The sequence below is a fragment of the Rhinolophus hipposideros genome, assembly GCF_964194185.1.
Source record: "Rhinolophus hipposideros genome assembly, chromosome: 22".
NCBI lineage: Eukaryota > Metazoa > Chordata > Mammalia > Chiroptera > Rhinolophidae > Rhinolophus > Rhinolophus hipposideros.
This window is the reverse complement of record NC_138068.1, coordinates 7,173,772-7,186,754: the sequence shown is the minus strand read 5'-3', so window position 1 is coordinate 7,186,754 and position 12,983 is coordinate 7,173,772. Positions and strand designations below refer to the sequence as shown.

Here is a 12,983-nt window from a genome sequence, read left to right as displayed (position 1 = left end):
GCCTCACCTCTCCTTGTACGTGGCACAGTGAACAGGAGACGTACAAGCAACGAGTTTCAAAACTCATTTTTCAGTGTTACTCTGAGAACAGCGTGTACTCGGTTCCTGGTGGCTGGGGAAAGTGGCCTTTCCTCGGGTAGGGAGATAAAACATCAACTAAATCAGGACATTCTCCCGACCCATCCCTTTTAACCCTTTGCAATGACGTGAAAAAGTTTAAAGGATCTCGTGGGAAAGGTTCTCGAGATGTGTATTTCTCGGTGAACATTCCAGGTCCCAATGTGGAAGAGTCTTTTTGAAGGTTGGTTGGACAGGCAGGAGGGTGGGGAGCCCAAAGAATTTCCAAGGACAGGGTGACGTCCTCTGCATCCTTGACCCAAGGTGGTGCTCTCAAATCGACATCTGTATTGGCCATCCCCCTCACCTGCAATATTTACAGTAACCCACACACAGGGTCGTTGGAAACTAAACTCTTATTTGTCATAGAAGGGCACGCTCAGGCATTTGGGGGGATGCAAAAATGCTTTCTTCAAATGGTAGGAGGTGGTTCTACTTGTTAGGACTCAAGACTGAGCTGTGTATGGGCAGAGACCTCAAATACGAGTGTAACCTCAGGCGTGCATACACACCTATTCATATACTCAACTCCCTCGGGTGTTTCTCTGGAGAAATGATCACGCACAAGCTATCGGAAACTTCTTGACCGTGCAGAATAAGACGCTCCACTGCTCGGTGCCTGACCTGCCCAGGACCCGATGTCCTGAAGTTAAAGCCACTGTCTCTGCCTTGTATCTTGAGGCCACACCAGGTGCTATCTTTGTAAGTTTCTATTTTCACCAGGCAAAGAGGGGTGAGAAGAGCCAGGATGTGTCAGCCCCTTGAGAGAAATGAAGACATGACAGGAAGTCCACTCTGCTGCTCTCATCCACCTGGAGGAATGCTTTGGGCGCGTGCATCGTTCCTCTGGAGTGCCAGCTTAAGAAGCTTAGAGGAAGTCACTCAACACAGTACAACCGCTCGTTACGCTACCAAGAAGACACAAAATACCAAGACCAAACAACCGCAACTATGGAGTCCCTTCACCTCCTGAACGGGTCAAAACCTCCTCATTGGGCTGTTTTGCCTTCCCATCTGGTCCCCTGGTGGTACTGGGTGACTTTACAACATCATTAAATAAATCATCTTTCCACTTATTCTCCCTTTGCGTCATCCCATCCCAAGCACCAAGATCTGTTGTCCCTTATGGAATTTGAAGTGTTTGATGCATTAGATTCCGCCACCGAAATTATCTGAGCACCTACGAGGTGCAATAGCCTGTTCCACGTTTCTGGGAACAAAAGCAGAAGCAATCCAGCTTCCTGTGATGGATGTATTTGACTTACTGTTTCTGAATTTTGAGATAACTTCATGTTAATGTTTTTCAGAGGGCAGTACTTGTTTTTCTGAGCATTTTATTCCTTTTTTAAAAAATAACTTTTTTAAACAGATGACAGAGGCAAAACATGTGAATTGCAAAATATTAAAAAATAGAGGAAAAATAAGAAAATAAAAACATCTTTTTCTCAATTCAGAGATTACCACTAGTATGTGTGAACTTCCAGAACATTCTCTGAACCTAGATGTATGTATAAGTAATTTGAGATCATAATATACATGCTATTGGATAATCTGTTGTTTTCAGCCGACAATATCTGTTTTCCATTTCAATAATTTTTATCTTTTTAATACCCAGACCATATTCATATTTTCCAAGTTGCACAAAAATGTTCTTTTCAACTGAATGAATCAAACTACCACCAAACGCAGAATCACATGTTGTATCTACTTCCTGTGTCCTATACATCTGTTGTTGTTTTTTTTAATCTAATTCAGTCTCTTTTTTTATGACCCAGAATTGTAGGAGCAACTGAGCCAATTGTCCTGAAGAAGGTCTTCCTTCTGAATTTGGGAGCTTCTCACCATCATTTAGCTTGTTCTTCCCCCCACTGTAGAAGAGACAGGAATCCATAAAACCCCATGGATTCCAAATGGATTTGTTTTTACCAAGACACCTCAGAAGTGTAGGCTGTTACAATATGTCTGAAAACACAACATTTGCCCCCAAATTAGTGATGCCAGAAATAGCTCCTGAACTACGATGATGGCAGTGTGATGGCTCCATGATAGCGGGATACTTATCCACTCGTGAAATATTTGTGGCTCTACCATCTCATTCAGTATGGGTTCAATTCCCCATCAACCACCCACTTAACGGTTTTAACTCTAATTATTAGTCATCCTTTGCCTGACTCGGTCATTTAATTAAGGGTTTAAAAAATGTATTTCTACATCTACCATCAGAATCCAATCATTTTATTGACTCTCATCATTGATTCCTTTATTATGGCTCTTAGGACTCAGATTAGAGGATGGTCCAATTTGGACATTATCATCAATGGTGCCATCTTAGTACCTGGCACTTGGGCGGGTTTTCCACCAACATAAAGAGGACTTTGCTCAGCTGTGTTGTCACGCTATCTTCATGCCCCCCTCCCACCCAATGACCATCACTGATTTGACTTTTCCCTATCACGTGTTCTTATTAACTTTATTCATATTTCCCTTTGATTTAAGCTAGTGGTGTGTGGGAGCCAGCTTGTACTGTCAAACTAGAGCTGATTGTGTACACATCTCTTTTTAACTCTTTTAATGGTTTCTAGAAACTGGTCATGGCAGAAATATTTACACTATGGAAATTGGCGAATGCTGTAATTTTTTAAAATGAGAGCTAGGTATTAAACATGTACCAGCCCGCCACTTCTTTAAGCCATTCATTTTTCAAATCTGGCTCAAAATTAGAATTGCCTGAAGAATCTTCGATGATACAGATTTCAAGACCCCACTGCAAACATTCTGCATCGGAAACTCTAGGCTGGAAGCTCTGCAAATCTGTGTCTTTGATCAAACTCTGCAGGAAATGGTCTGAGGATTCGAGGACCCCTAGTGAAGCCGTCAGCTTGGGGAAGAAAACTCAGCATATGCCCTGAAATCCATGTCACTTTTTCCGAGTGGTCCTGGGTTGCCATCCTCACCACCTGTGTTGTTTGGGGGGGGCAGGATGTCAAACCAAGGTAGCCCCATTATTGAAGATGGTTTCTTTTCACCTGCCTGCAGGCATGCGTCCCACCACCTTTCTTCACTGTCACCTGCCTTTGCTCCGAATCTTTTATCCCATTTCCAAGTCATTCTCTGTCTGGCATGCACTTAAATACAACCACACGGGGAAGGAGGCAGCAATGCATTACAATCTTCCCTCATCAATCACTTGAAGGTGGGTCACTTCTTTGCAATCTAAACATGAAAGCCTGCCCCCTCTTGGGGGCGGGGTGTGGGCAGTGATACTGGGGTTTTAAAAAAACATTTTGGGGCCAGAGCAGGAGAAACCCCTAGGGCATAATCTCCCTAATTACACTTTTGCCATTTATCATTGAGCCTGGTGGTTCCAGGGGCCCCTGCCTTTGTGTGTATGTAGCCAAAATGAGTTTTAAGCTGCAGAGGGAACTACCTAATCAATTTCCTTGGCCGGAGCCTCTTAGAATCCAATATCGCATAGGTACAGGACAGTGATAATGATTTGACATTCGCCACACGTCTGGGGGCTACACAGCGCCGGTGGAAAAAAAAATGTCATGCCCAAATGAGTATTGTTGGCCTCTAGTTCCAACACAACACCAAGAAAACATTGCAGTATTATGAGAATTCCTGTTCCCTCTGTCGATATTTTCAAGATGGTTCTTACTTCTAAGCAGGTATCGATTGTGTATAGGTTAGGACCCCCAGTGCCATTTGTCATTTCTGATATAATATCGTGTTATCGTTTAAAGCCGTAATGGGAGAGGTGTCTGTGCTTCAAGCGAATCGTTGTCTCGGGCTTTGATAAATGGCTAGATGGTTCTTGTTTCTGCAGCAGTGAGCAGTTGGCTGGCTATTTGCTTTACCTTTTATCCAAGAATAACTGTGTGATGGGTTCTGGAAGCGAGCAGTATCATTTTGTCAGATGTGGTTCACGGCGAGCCGGGTGGTCCTAGCAGAACAGCTGTGGGATTTTAGCACCCGACAGGATGTTAGCAGAGGGCCTGTGTAAATCTGAAACAACTCAGGCTCCACATGGCTGCTTTTGGTTGAAAAGTTCTCAGTGCTGTTTTTTTAAGGTGAGAGGACAGGAAATGCTGATGGGAAAGTGGGGGGAGGGGAAGTGCGCTTTAGATAATAATTTTATTCAGACAGATCCTTTCAGAGAAGGAGCGATTTGAGGGGACAGGGTGGTGCTATGTCACCAAGGGAAATAGAAAGTTGGTGATGTGAGGCCTCTCGTTTCCAACAGTGGGACTCTCGCAGCTCTGCGTGCCCTCAGACTGGTTACCCACCTCCTGGTAACAGGACTCTCTTCATCCATCATTGGGACCCTTGGAAATGTGGCACAAAGAAGGCTCTCTGTTCCTGTACCCGAAGATATTTCGTGGGTTACAATTGTGGCACGTAATCCATCACAACAGGCAGTTTGTCAGAACAAACAGCCAAGGTTTTGCACCCACTGTTCCCTTCTCAGAATTCATGAAAACCAAAATGCTCCCACAAGTTTAATGCAGCTTTGCATGGCAGCAATGGCTGTCATTTCTCTCTGCCTTCTTAATGGGGAGGGAAGGACCAGTCATGTATCATGACATAAATGGCACAATAGGCACATTCCCTCAGCTCTAAATCTGAAAGGAGGATTCAGAGTAGTACCTGACATGAATCTTTGCTCCTCCCTGGAGGACACTCAACCCATCCTTGGCTCTCAGGAAAGTTCACCAAGTTTTCGATGTTAAATGTAAAATCTACACTGGACCAAAGACACCAAGTGACGCTAAGAAACTTTGTTTTCTAGAGTCTGCCCTTCGCTTTGATTTTCCTAGGAACAGGGAAGCGTTTGGCAGGATGAGACTATATTTCCTCACCAGCATCCTTTTTAGTTAATGATAAGTGCATGTGGTAGGCCATAGAGAGGGTTTGTAGAATGAACATGGGTATGAGGCAGGAAAAAAACAAGTCCACACGTCTCATTAGGATTTGGTGCCAATCAATAGAAGAAATAGGCCCAAATATGTATATAATTAGATACATGTTTCTAGATCCATCATATATACACACAACATACAAATGCATATTCATAAACATTCATACTCTTATAAATGCAGTATAGAGCGGAACTGCTGTGCCAGGCCTGTGTGTGCATGCGTGCATTTTATCCTCATACGTTTATAAGGAAATATGATTATCCCATTTTTCAGATGAAAAAAAAAAGAAGATTGCAAAGCACTGCCGTGATTTGCTTAAAAGCATACAGCTTACAAGGGGAAGGTCCTCAGCTCATGCCATTTTTAGTAGGTCACACAAGGATTTGCATGTCACCTATTGTACATGTTGGCAATTATGACAAGGTGTGCAAATATAAAGAAAGAATTTCCTCCCAGATACTCTAACACCGAGGACTGGCAGTGTTCCAGAAAAAAATATTGCCATCTTTTTTTTTTTTTTTAATGAAACTTGCAAAGAAATTGGAACCTTAGGATTCCTGTTACATTAAACCAGCCAACTCAAATGGCTGCAGAGTCAAATAGGTAACGAGAGTCAAAGGAGGGTGAGAGAGTAGGGAGTGGCGTGGACTGTGGGTACCTCCAAGGCACGTGTCCCAACTAGAAGGTTCCAGAATGAAGCTTAGCTCCAGCTGACTGGGGCCAGGCATGAATGTGGGTTCAGTATGACCAGATTACTGGATTATTCTGGGTTTTATTTTCAGACGAAATTCTCTATACGAAGTTCTTGACATTTTTCCATATCTCTACGGTTTGTAAATATTGGCAACTACTTCTCCCCTTTTAAACATACTGGCCATTCAAACAAAACACATGTGTAGGCAGTGCATGACCTCAGGGCTGCCAGGGTCCAACCTCTGCAATGGGACTCTGCTCCCTCTGATGACCCACTGAACTCTGTTTACTCGTCCTACTGGCCTGGCTTCCGTTCAGGGGCTCAAGGGGGAGGATTCCTCCTTGTGAATCAATGGAATAAAATAAGCATGGGAAATTGTTCCCTGAAACAAGCAGGCTTCCCGCTGTGGCAGGTAGGACAGCGCCTACCTTCTGTCAGTTGGGCAACTTCAATTGTCCATGCTTGATTAGACTATTTTGGTGTTTCCTTCACATTCTAAATCTCTAGATTTGTTTTATACTTTAAAGACATCAGTAGGATAAGTAGTACACCATGGGTCCCCTTCTTGGCAAATGCCACCACAGTCTGGATCTTTCTGAACCCAACAAGTCCCTGCGTGAACCCTGTCTGGGTAGACATCTTGGTGACATCCCCTTCTGCACCTGTCTCACAAGCATTTCAGCTCTTTTGGATTTCTCGCTCTCTCCAGAGATCATGCCAAGGGACCTATTTCCTCCTTGGGGTGTTGGTGCTATAATGTTCCCCCTCACCCCCAATGACCTTCCATCCAATCTTGCTTCATCTGACCCTTTCTCATCCCTCAGGTCTCAGCTCAGACATCACCTTGTCAGAGCTGTCCTCCCTCACCCTGAGCTAAAGCAGTGTGACCCCCGCCCCCAGCCTGTCTCTACCCCACATTTCACCCTGTTTTGTTTTCTGCATATTAGTTGTCAGTAGCCCAAGTTAGGACCTCATTTATTCTTTATTTACTTATTTATAGAGTCCACAGGTATAGTAATAAAAAAAAAAAAGATAGATTCTGGAGCCAAACAACCAACCTAGACTCAAATCCCAGCTGTGTTCCTCCCTCACTCTGTGACTGTGGGCAGGTCACCTCACCTGTCTGTACCTCAGTTTCCTCATCTGTAAAATGCAAACATTGGGGATAGTAATACAAATAGTGCCTCATAGAGATGTTAGGAGAATTAGATGTATTTCTATTGATAAAGTGCTAAGAATCAATATTTATTCAGTGATGGAACAACACCCGGCACACAGTAAGCACCATATTAGGAATGGTGATTTCTACAATCGTCACCGTCATCCAAGTGAGAAGAGATGCTAGTTCTCTTTTTAAACTCTGTGTCCTCAGAGTGCAGCACAGAATAACTGCTCAGAAAATTTTATTTTTTTATTTTTTTATTTATTGGGGTGACAAATGTTAGTGAAATTACATAGATTTCAGGTGTACAATTCTGTATTACATCATCTATAAATCCTATTGTGTGTTCACCACCCAGAGTCAGTTCTCCTTCCATCACCATATATTTGATTCCCTTTACCCTCATCTCCCTACCCCCACCCCCCTTACCCTCCAGTAACCACTAAACTATTGTCTGTGTCTATGAGTTTTTGTTACGGAAGGCAGTGTGGAGGTTCCTCAAAAAATTACAAATAGAATTACCATATGACCCAGCAATCCCTCTCCTGGGTATCTACCAAAAAAATCTGAAAACATTTCTACATAAAGACACGTGTGCTCCAATGTTCATTGCAGCTTTGTTTACAGTGGCCAAGACATGGAAATAACCAAAATGTCCTTTGATAGACAAATGGATAAAGAAGTTGTGGTACATATACACAATGGAATACTATTCGGCGGTAAGAAAAGATGATATAGGAACATTTGTGACAACATGGATGGATCTTGAGAGTATAATGCTAAGTGAAGTAAGTCAGACAGAAAAAGCAGAGAACCCTATGATTTCACTGATATGTGGGATATAAACCAAAAAAAACAAAAGAACAAGACAAACAAATGAGAAAATATTTACAGACTGAATGAATGGTAGAAACTTCAAATAGCAAGTACAATAGAATATACTTACTCATACTTATCAGCATGATTCATTTCTTAAATCTCTCTCTCTCTCTCTCTCTCTCTCTCTCTCTCTCTCTCTCTCTCTCTCTCTGTCTCTCCCTCTCCCTCCCCCCCTTCCTCTTCCTCTCCCTCTTTCACTCTTTCTCTCTCATTAAATTAAATTAAATTAAAGGTGAGGATAAAGTGCCAGGGAAGCTAGTAAAATGGTTCGGTAGGTTGCCCAGCCAGCTGTCTCATGAGAGCTGATATCCGAATGGTAATGCCCCACCTGAACCACGCAGCCCCCCATTAAGGACTTACACCAACAGGGTTCAAACACGGGGAAGAGGCAGTGGCAGCAGCAGGACCGACTCATGATGCTATGTGGTGCTGCCTCTTGCTCCTGGGCAGAATGGCCAGTGGAGAAGAAAGCCCCCAGCCGCTGTGGGGAGGTGCCACTTTCAACAAAGAAATCCTGCCATTCTAAACTGTTGAGACCTTTAAAAGTAAAGGATGTGCCATATTTCCAGCACTATTCAGTATTCATGAGGCTTTGCTGCTTGTTGTAAGGCAAGATGAAAACAATACTCAGTAGATTTTCATAAGTGACATGAAACTGTAAGATTGATAGATGATGCAGTTTTAATGGATGTGAAGTTCAAAACCAACATAAAAGCTGCAAGGTACCTGAACGCTGGATTCCAGACCCACAATTTTTCCAGTGATGAGCTCCGGCGTCCCCTCCCCAACTCTTCTACATCTAGGTAACAAAAGATGGCATCACCCCAAGAGGGTAGAATTTCTACTGAACCGCCCAGGTGTTCAAAGTGTGGAGATGTTTCCATTAATGGGGTCCTTGGGTACATTTTCTGCTTCAAATTAATGTGATGAATCACGAATGGTCAAATATCACTATTTACTTCTGTGAATCAACGCCAACGGCAACGGTTAAGACTCCTGGTGGTTCAGGGAGCACATTAGTTAGCTATGTTGCCAGTAGTTTCCTAAAATGTCCCTGGCTTTGTACTTCATAGCTTGTTGGCCATTGTGGGGTTGTTATGTATTACACACACAGTTATAAATTATAGGTAAGATATTGCATATTGTACTGTTCATGTATATTACACATGCCGCTAAGCAATTATGCCTATTACCTCTAACTGTGTACTATGTAGCAAAAACAGGGTTTTAAGCATGTGGGTAGTCAGCCTCAATCAAGCAATATTTGTTTCTGTCCTGTTCCCATGAAGGCACACTAATGGGATGTTACAAACAGTTGAACTATATATCTTCATTTTTGAACCCTTCTTTCCTTTCATCATATCACTTGGTACTTACCATCGATTGAGCATTAGGACCTGTCAAGTTCTGAACAGGAAGAACTGTAAGGAAACCTGACAGAGACACAAAGAGATGACACATGCTAAAGAGAAATATACATACATGCCAGCAGGCATACGTACACGCACAATTGTTTCTATATTGATGACCTTCCCTTCTTTCTTTCTTTCATTTTTTTTCTTATGTTCTCATTTTAGAGGAGGGGGTTCGGGTTCCTATTTTGATTTTGCGTTGGTTCTAGTCTAGTTAATTCAAAATGGAGGTTAGAAAAATAAAATAAAAATATCACAACAGCTGTGATTTTGTGAGCACTTTCTATGGTATAGCCAGGGCTTAAAGGACTTTAGGTGCAAAAAATAAAATTAAATTAAAATGCGACCAATAAATATTATGAGCCTCGTTTTACGAACGGGGGAACTGAGACACAAGAGTGGTTAAGCGGCTTGCACAAAGTCACACCGCTTATAAATGGCAGGAGGTGGCTTTTCCTCGTCCCTGCTCCGCAGACATCAGCAAGATACAAGTGTCAGAGAAACATCATGGACCATTTCGGGATCAATGTAGCTGTAACCCTCCCCTGGCTGGAAAATGTTATTATATATGTGCATGTCAACAAGAGCGCTTCCAAACGACAGAGACCTCCTCCTCTGTGCATTGTATTGTCAGCACAGCGCCTGGCACAAAGCATAATGAAGACAGGGAGAAAGGGGTTAGGAGGAGGCAAATTCCCGGTGGGTGTTTAGGAGCTAAAAAACAAGTGAGGTTTTTCCAATTTTCAGATAAACGCAAAAACAAGGACAACTGAAAAAAATGAGATAACCTGGTCTGTGGACCGGCTGTCCAGAAAAGGAGACCGTGCAGACTGTAAAGACCACGTATGTACAGGTACATATATGCACAGAGAATGTTCTGGAAGTTCACACACAATAGTGTAATCTCTGGGTATCCTGATAGGAGATGAGAAAACAGAAGTGCAGGCAGTGAAGTGATGTATTTATCCCCAGGCACCCAGCTTGTCACTGGCAAAGCTCGGATCTGAGGAAAGCCTGGGTCCTTCTCCCACGACTTAAGCTCGCACCTCCTGATTTTTATAGTTGTGTTGGGTTTTGCTGAGAAGGATGATTTTTCTCAGGGCTAGACTATAGACTCCTCAGGTTGAGATCGGGTCTAAGCCACAGATACTAAGGTGTCATGAAGTTCAAAGTAGGAATCTTCTAGAATCTTGGCCTGTGGACAGAGCTGCTGAGCCAGCTGGCGCACATGACAGTGGGGACGTGTGAGTTCTCTCACGCCCTCTACTTGCCCACAGAATTGTGCGGAGGTCCCAAACCAGGTACTGACCTGCATGCATTGTCTGCATAGAATTGTGAAGCACATTCCTCTTTGGGGGAAAGGGTTTTTAAAAATAGGTTTAAAGAAAAATACTGCATCTGGTTCCTTGTTGTTCAGAAAAAGGTCTCATATCAACTCCCGGAGATTTGGTGGAAAACGAAAACACGTTGCTAGTCTTCTCCTTCCTCCCTTCTCTGTCTTGTCCCCTTGTGCTGGGCTTACCCATGCTGCAGACACATTCCCATTCACAGCTCTGTTGGGACGGGACAGCGACCTTAGGGTCCTCACACCCAGGACATGGCTGCTGTCATCAATGCCTTATGCACTTCCCTGTCCCTTCCGTGTTATAACACTTGTGACATTTGCAATCTCTTTTGTCTACTTGTCTCCCTAGGACACAATAGTCTAACTGGGGACTGGGACCATCTCTTTCTCATTCAGGACTATACTCCTCAAATCCAAAAACAACGTACCTAAGACATAGTGGGTGTTAAATATTTTTGAAACGGGGTGGATTAATATAGATACCCACCCTTTCTTTATCAACACTCATGGCCTAGGAATAGTCTGAGCTTTGTAGGCGTACAGTAAATATTTGTTGAAAGATGGAAGGAGCACATCCCAGTTTGCTTCCACCACCCACGGCAGGAAAGCGGGGCTCTTCTCGAGCTAAGAGAAAGCCCATCTTAAGTTGAGAGGAAGAGAGGGCTCCGCCTTCCTCACTAAACCTGGGGAAGGAAGGGTTCCATCTGTTTCTCGCGTGTCCCAGGTAAATAACAACACGGATGAGCGGGCCGGCATCTCCTTTCCCTCCCATTTGGTGCTCTGAATTCAGAGCGCAAGTTATATTGCTTGACCTGTGTGTGTCTTCTGGCCACGGCCACTGATGCATTTATCTGGACTGGTGTTTTCCTGATGAAAACACAGTCTGTTGGGTTCTATTCCATTGATTCCTCTTGACGTTCGCCATTTTCAATGGTCTTCCCTGAGCACGTGGTAGGTTCTTGACCAAGTAGGTGCCTTAAGCTCTCCTGTTTCATTCTGTTTTGTTTCTTGGTAGGTTTGTTTTGTGTTGTTGAGAGCTTGGTGTTGTTCCCATTGAAAAGTCTTCTGCCAGTGGTAGTGACCGTCTTGAAAGAGACCCAAGCCCTGATTTGTAATCTCACAAAGCAGCCTCCCAAGTGGTGGGCTCTCCCCACCGAGGTGAATACCTCGAGTTGGCTTTTTTTAATTAAGGCTCCGCATTGTAACTAGTCAATGTACATTATTGGGAGAGTGAATGTCAATGCCACTGCTTTTTCTTTCTCTCCTTTATCTTTGTCAGTGATTCAAAGACATGATTTATGGTTAGTCTCCGACTTTCAGCGTCATCCATCAAATCCTGGTTTCACTACAGGGCTCCACGTTGTAAATCATGCCGAAGGGTTGTCACTCATTCCCCTTAACCCTTTAGGGTTGTGTTTCAGGGTCGCACTCCAAGAAGGAAACTTGTAAAATGGCAGTGGACGGGCCCGCCCAAGCAGTGTTTGGGGACTTGTGAAGCCAAGGGCATTCGTTGCTTGGGCCTAATGCAATAATTATTAAGACCGGGGAAAAGCCTGGGGCCAGCTCCACCCACACCAGGATGAGAAACTCACACCAGGTGACTTGAGAAACACAGATTCCTGAACCAGTTCTATTCTGTTCTGAAATGTCCATTATGGATGTGAAGTGCTGACTTTCCCTTCGGCATCAATCACGGGCTAGTTCTGATTGTGACCTTGCAAAGATTATAGAATGAGTACAAAGACCCATTAGCAGCTGCTATTTCGGGCTTTGTAAATGAACAGCCCTCGCCTCCTACTACTCTTTTTTCCCATCTGTATCGCTCTCTAGCTCTCTGTCCCTCACACTTGGGAAGGTGTGCTGAGGTTGAAGACTGGCATTAGCAGGCAGAGGAGTGGGACTTTTGTAGAGTCAGATGTCCCCTTCTGGCTGGTTCCTGGCAATGGCCGAACTCAGTGCCCCCAACCTCATGCCTCTGAGACACGGAACCCTAGAGAGAGACAACTGACACCAAACAAATGGGGGTGCTCTTCTATCAGAAGTGTGCCGCTAGTAATCGAGGGTCCTTCATGAAAAATATATGTTTGGGATCTATTTGTTCAGAGTCCACAGCCAGTTGATAGCAATTTGATGCCTGAGTTATGCATAGCTCTGTTTTGCCTGCACAACAAATATATGGGTGAAAGATAAATGGGTAAATAGACTGAACGGTTATAAAATATGAATGCTTGTTATCCAAACAGAGATAGCCTCCTCTCTTTAAAGATGAACCCTTCCTCCAGTGGTGTCTGAGGGGCCCTGGGCTTGGATGTTTTCAAACACAGCATGTACAACATGTCCATCATCTTCATGTTTGCAGAAACTTGGCTTGATTCCATCTGAAGGGTTAACACGCCTCAGTTTCCTAAGCCAGCTGCCCTAAAGGGCCCCTCCGTTGCCTGCTCTTCTCACT

General features: G+C 43.8%; 1 protein-coding gene across 4 annotated transcripts in view; it reads left to right on the top strand.

The window, feature by feature from the left end:
• TSHZ2 (teashirt zinc finger homeobox 2) overlaps nucleotides 1-12,983 on the top strand; it is a 422,466-nt gene that overhangs the window by 184,272 nt on the left and 225,211 nt on the right. The window contains exon 1 of one of the 4 annotated variants that reach the window (XM_081033544.1): nucleotides 9,968-10,029. The exons of the other annotated variants lie outside the window; for them this stretch is intronic. The gene's annotated coding sequence lies outside the window, so the exon portion shown is untranslated. Of the gene's footprint in view, nucleotides 1-9,967; nucleotides 10,030-12,983 lie in introns of those variants that run through there. 4 annotated transcript variants of the gene reach the window in all.